At 46.4% G+C, this 6,745-nt stretch overlaps 1 pseudogene; it reads left to right on the forward strand.

Annotated features, from left to right (window-relative positions):
• Window positions 1-4,642: 4,642 nt before the first annotated feature.
• Window positions 4,643-6,415, forward strand: LOC132005916 (endothelin-converting enzyme 2-like; annotated as a pseudogene).
• Window positions 6,416-6,745: the final 330 nt, after the last annotated feature.

Genomic DNA, 6,745 nt, shown 5'->3' on the forward strand with positions numbered 1-6,745 from the left:
ATGTACACCCTACACGAAGATAAAATGCATAAAAGATCTCAAGAGACAGGAATATGTGAGACAGGAATCCATCAGAATCCTAGAGGAGAACATAGGCAGTAACCTCTTCGATATCAGCCACAGCAACTTCTTTCAAGATATGTCTTCAAAGGCAAAGGAAACAAAAGCGAAGATGAACTTTTAGGACTTCATCAAGATCAAAAGCTTCTGCACAGCAAAAGAAACAGTAAAAAAAACCAAAGAGGCAACCTACAGAATGGGAGAAGATACTTGCAAATGATAGTACAGACAAAAAGTTGATATCCAGGATCTATAAAGAACTCCTCAAACTCAACACACACAAAATAGACAATCATATAAAAAAATGGGCAGAAGATATGAACAGACACTTCTCCAATGAAGACAAATGGCTATCAGACACATGAAAAAATGTTCATCATCACTAGTCATCAGGGAGATTCAAATTAAAACCACATTGAAATACCACCTTACACCAGTTAGAATGGCCAAAATTAGCAAGACAGGAAACAACATATGTTGGAGAGGATGTGGAAAAAGGGAAACCCTCTTACACTGTTGGTGGGAATGCAAGTTGGTGCAGCCACTTTGGAAAACAGTGTGGAGTTTCCTTAAGAAATTAAAAATAGAGCTTCCCTATGACCCTGCAATTGCACTACTGGGTATTTACCCCAAAGATAGAGATGCAGTGAAAAGAAGGGCCATCTGTACCCCAGTGTTCATAGCAGTGATGGCCACAGTCGCCAAACTATGGAAAGAGCCAGGATGTCCACTGACAGATAAAGATGTGGTCCATATACACAATGGAATATTACTCAGCCATCAGAAAGGATGAATACCCGACTTTTGTATCAACATGGACGGGACTGGAGGATTTATGTGGAGTGAAATAAGTCAAGCAGAGAGAGTCAATCATCATATGGTTTCACTTACTTGTGGAGCATAAGGAATAACATGGAGGACATTAGGGGAAGGAAAGGAAAAGTGAAAGGGGGGAATCAGAAGGGGAGATGAACCAATGGAGACTGTGGACTCTGAGGAACAAACCGAGGGTTTTGGAGGGGAGAGGGGTCAGGGGGATGGGTGAGCCTGGTGGTGGGTATTAATGAGGGCATAGACTGCACAGAGCACTGGGTTTGGTGCATAAAGAGTGAATCTTGGAACACTGAAAAAATAAAATTGAATTTAAAAAACTAATGCATTGTATGGTGACTAACCTAATAAAAAATAATAAAAACCATAAGTGACTCTTAATCTCACAAAACAAATTGAGGGTTGCTGGGGGGAGGGGGTTTGGGAGAAGGGGGTGGGATTATGGACATTGGGGAGGGTATGTGCTTTGGTGAGTGCTGTGAAGTGTGTAAACCTGGTGATTCACAGACCTGTACCCCTGGGGATAAAAATATATGTTTATAAAAAATAAATTAAAAAATATAAATTAGATTCATTCGCAAAAAAAAAAAAAAAAAGATGAAAACACTAATTTGAAAAGATAATGTATGTCTGTTTATTGTAGCATTATCTAAAATAGCCAGGATAGGGAAGCAGCCCAAGTGCCCACTGATAGATAAATGGATATGGAAGACGTGGTATAATGTGTACAATGGAGTATCAGCCATGAAAACGGACGAGATTTGCCATTTACAACAACATGCGTGGACTTAGAAGGTGTCACACTAAGTGAAATAAGATGAAAAAGACAAACACCATACAATTTCCATTATGTGTGGAATCCAAAAACACATGAAATGAACAAATAAAACAAAAAGCAGACCCATAAATGCAGAGAATAAACTGGTGGCTATCAGAGGGGGTGATGGGCAAAATTAAGAGCATTAGGAAGTACAAACTCCAGTTATAAATTATGGTGATGAAAACACACGCAAGGAATACAGGCAGCGGAGCGCCTGGGTGGCTCAGTGGGATAAAGCCTCTGCCTTCGGGTCAGGTCATGATCCCAGGATGGGATCAAGCCCCGCATCAGGCTCTCTGCTCAGCAGGGAGCCTGCTTCCCCGTCCCCTCTCTCTGCCTGCCTCTCTGCCTACTTGTGATCTCTGTCAAATAAATAAATAAAATCTTTAAAAAAAAAGAAGTACAGACAGCAGTATTCCAACAATGTTGTGACAGATGGTGACTGCACAATGTGGTAGCACTGAGCAATGTATACAACTATCAAATCATTATACTGTACACCTGAAACTATCACATTGTATGTTAATTATACTTCAATTAGAGAAAAAGCTGATCAGTGCCTGGCTAACAGAGTCAGCAGCACATGTGATTCTTGATCTAGGGGTTCTGAGTTCAAGCCCCACATTGGGTGTGTTGAATACTTAAAAATAAAATCTTTCAAAAAAATCTTTTTTAAAAAAAGCACTTCAAAGACAGTTGAGAAAGATCTCTGTCGCTCAGTTTGGTTTGCTGGAATTGTTCTGTGGTTGGTAGGATTTGCAAGAGTAGGTGCTTAAATGATAGCCACTGTGAAGTTTCTGACAGCTGTGTTAGCTTCAAATTTGTTTTCCTGCCAATAACTGTCTTCTTCTGACTCATCTCAGAAACATGCAGAGGATGAAGCTGTTACAGTAAACAGTAAATCACAGTAAACAGCATAATTTTTATGAGAAGCATAAATTTTTATCCAGACTTTCTGATGCTTTTGTCTGAAGTAGATGACTTCGATTATGCTCCTTGGAAAATCTAACCACAGAGACAGAGATTTGCAGGCAGGAGGTTTACTGGGGGCGTTCTGAGCAACAGCACCTATGCTGAGTGTGAGAAGCAGTGTGAGAAGCAGGTGTAGGAGATAAATCAGCCTATCAAATGTACAGCTATAGTCGCGAAAGCTTTCCGAGTTGCCCCCAAACTGTCCGAAAAACTGTCCTCCAGAAATGAAGGAGAGAACGTTCTTGAACAAACAAGAGCTGGGGAAATGTATCACAACTTGACCTGCTTCACAAGAATGCAAAAGAGAACTGTCAGTGGGAATGCCTGCTGGTGCAGCGACCCTGGAAAACAGTGTGGAGGGTCCTCAAGATGTTAAAAATAGAGCTGCCCTAGGACCCAGCAGGTGCACTACCAGAGATTTACCCCAAAGATACAAATGCAGTGATTTGAAGGGGCACATGCACCCCAATGTTCATCGCAGTGATGTCCACAACAGCCAAACTGTGGAAAGAGCCGAGATGCCCTACAACAGATGAATGGATAAAGATGTGCTCCATATATACAATGGAATATTCCTCAGCCATCAGAAAGGATGGACACCCACCATTTGCATCAACATGGACGGGACTGGAGGAGATTATGCTGCGTGAAGTAAGTCAAGCAGAGAAAGTTAATGATCATATAGTGCCACTCACGTGTGGAACATAAGAAACAGGGCAGAGGATCATAGGGAAGGGAGAGAAAGCTGAAGGGGGAGAAATCAGAGAGGGAGATGAGCCATGAGAGACTCTGGACCCCAGGAAACAATCTGAAAGCTTCAGTGGGGGGTGGGAGGATGGGGTCGCCAGATGATGGGTATAAAGGAGGGCACGTTTTGTGATGAGACCTGGGTGTTATACAAAACTAATGAAACAATGAACATGACATCAAAAACTGGGATGAGGGGTGCCTGGGTCGCTCAGTGGGTTAAAGCCTCTACCTGCAGCTCAGGTCATAATCTCAGGGTCCTGGGATCGAGACCTGCACCGGGCTCCCGGCTCAGCAGGGAGCCTGCTTCCCCTTCTCTGTCTGCCTCTCTGCCTACTTGTGAAGTCTCACTGTCAAAATAAATAAATAAAATTTTTTAAAAAACTAATGCTACACAGTGGCTAACTGAACATAATGAAAAGAATTTTAAAGAAAAGAATGCAAAAGAGAGTTCCTTAGGTTGAAACAAAAGGACACCAAACAGCAACATGAAATGATACAAAGTATAAAACTCACTGGCAAAGGTAAATACGGAGACAGAATAGTTTACCACTCCAATGGTGTTGTGTAAATCGCTTGCAATTTTAGTGTAAAGCTGAAAGAAAGAAGAGTAACTACCAACTTTTGTTAATGGATACACAATATAAAAGGGTATGCACTGTCCCATCAATATCACAGAGTGTGGGAGGGGACGAAGGTGGCAGTGTTGTATGTGATCAAATGTACCAGTGTAATATAGGCTATTGTAACTATGGGACACTTTGTGTAAGCCTGAGGTAACAGGTAGAAAATCCCTGTGGAACATACACAAAAGAAAAAGTGAAGGAAATCAAAGTATATCACTACGGCAATCTAAAAGTCACAAAGACAGCAAGAGAGGAAAGAGACAAATGCTCTATAGGACAATACAAAGCCCTCACCTATCAATAATTACTTTATTTTTTTAAGATTTTGTTTATTTATTTGACAGAGAGATAGCACAAGTAAGCAGAGTGGCAGGCAGAGGGAGAAAGAGAAGCAGGCTCTCTGCTGAGCACAGAGCCCAATGCGGGGCTCGATCCCAGGACCCTGAGATCATGACCTGAGCTGAAGGCAGAGGCTTTAACCACTGAGCCACCCAGGCACCCAATCAATAATTACTTTAAACCTAAATGGATTATATTCCCCCAAAGACAGCACAGCTGAACAGATTTCTAAAAATAAGATCCAACCATGAACATGGCAGAGCTGCAGGTCCTGGCCCCCTCCACGCATTGGCTGGAGTTTCTCTTTCCTGCCATCCCCACTAGAGCTGGCGGACTCTGAGCCCTTGTCAGTCTACGGGACAGATTATCTGCAGCAAGTGTCAGAGCTCTTCAGCCACATAGAGCCAAGCATCCTGAACTCTCACCTGGTGCAGAAGACGACCCAGAGTGTGAACTGCTGCTTTGAGTCTACACAGAGAAGCTGCTGGAGACCCTCCCTGGCACCAAGAAGTCCTGCGGGCCAGGGCAGCAGACCTGTGTCTCCAACACGGATGTCACACTTGGCTTCACCCTGGGCTGCCTCTCTGCAGCAGCCACATTTGACTGGCAAAGCAAGGAAATTGCTGAGGGAGTGATCAGTGAGATCACCTGGAGGAGTCCCCGGGGCAGCTGCTCGGACGGATAAGTCCCATCAGGCTGCCAAGGAGAAAGCAGACACCGTCTATGAGAGCACTGGCTCCCTGGACTTTGTCCTGGAGCCCAAAGAGCGGGATGATGTTTATGATGGGCAGGAAGTCTCTGAGACTCCCTCCTCCAGAATGTGTTCCATTTGCACAACGTCTCTGCTAAGGTAATGGCTGACCGTCCCACAAGCCTCCCATCCAGGACCAGTGGAGCATGACCCCCCAACAGTGAAAGCCGACCACCATCCAACCAAGAATGAAACCGTCTTCCCTGCCAGCATCCTGCAGACCCCCTTCTGCACCCATAACCACCCCAAGGTCCTGAACTTTGGTGGCATCGGCATGGTGATGGGCCATGAGCGGACTCCTTTGGGGACGCGGGGACTGAATAGGACAAGGAAGGGAACCTGTGGTGGAATGACTCACTGGCAACCTTCCAGAATCACAGGACCTACATGGAGAGGCAGTAAGCACAGCCAGTACCAGGTCAGCTGGGGGAGGCTCACTGGCCACCAGCTGCTGGGGTGAGCACCACTGGCCACAGGGAGCCCAAGTCAGCCTCAAACATTTCCAGAGCTCGGTTGGGAAAGTGCAGGGAGCAGTGGCTGCCCATGGTGGGGCTCACCCACCGCCAGCTCTTCTCTGTGGGATTTGCCCAGGTGCAGAGCTCGGTCTGCACCCCAGAGCGCTCTCATGAGGAGCTGGTGCCCAACCCCTCATGCTAGGCACTCTCCAAATCCCATCACTTCCTGCAGCGTTTCAGCTCACCTTTGGTTCCCCCATCAGCCCCTGACAGCTGTGTGAGATGCAGGTGACCTGGGACTGGGGAGAAATGGCAGGCTGTCACCAGGACCTGGGGCAGCTTCCCCAGCAAGGTTGGTTGTTCCAGGTTTACAGAAGGCAGATGCCAGCTGGATGGGTCCAACACCTCTACACCACAGGTGATACACGTCCCGGTCCTCCCTCAAACACCACATTGTGCCTCTGCTTTGGGTGTACCCCTACCTGCAGCAGAGCCCCCACCATTCACTGTCACATCCTTCCAGGTCGCCCACCTGCAGGAGGCTTGGGGGGTGGGCAGCTCCCACAAGAAGGAGTCTGTCTCTTCTAATCCTAAGATCACTTGACTTGGTGGCTTTGGGGGTTCCTGTGTGTGCCTCACTCTGATCACACAGGGCCTGGGTGGTTGCCTCCCCCACTTCTCCCTGAGGCCCACTCAATGGACTCCACTCCTTTCAGCCACACCCAAGGAGCTGCGCCCCCCCCCCCATGCTCCTCATGCTGCTGCTCCCAGCACTGCTGCCCACCATCACCAGCCAGCCATGCTCCGCTCTTAGTGGAAGGCTGAGGGCCTTCACAAGCCCTCCTGCTGCTTCCTGGTCTCCCTTGGCTCAGAGGCAAACTGTGTATGGTGTGTATGTACAGGGGATGCTGGTTCTTATTGTCTTGGGGCACAAGTCTTAGGGGCCAACTGATCCTCCTGGGCCCCAGCAGAAAAGCAGACAGAGCAGGGAGAGGGAAGGAGAGTTTATTTTTACAGGGAAGAGGGTAGAGACAGAGTGGTCTTGGTTCTGTAGGCCCACGCATCATTCAAAAATAAATAAAATAAAATATAACTGTTCAAGAGACTCACTATAGATTTAAAGACACACACAGGCTGTGAGTGA

Source organism: Mustela nigripes, chromosome 17 (assembly GCF_022355385.1).
Source record: "Mustela nigripes isolate SB6536 chromosome 17, MUSNIG.SB6536, whole genome shotgun sequence".
NCBI classification, from domain to species: domain Eukaryota; kingdom Metazoa; phylum Chordata; class Mammalia; order Carnivora; family Mustelidae; genus Mustela; species Mustela nigripes.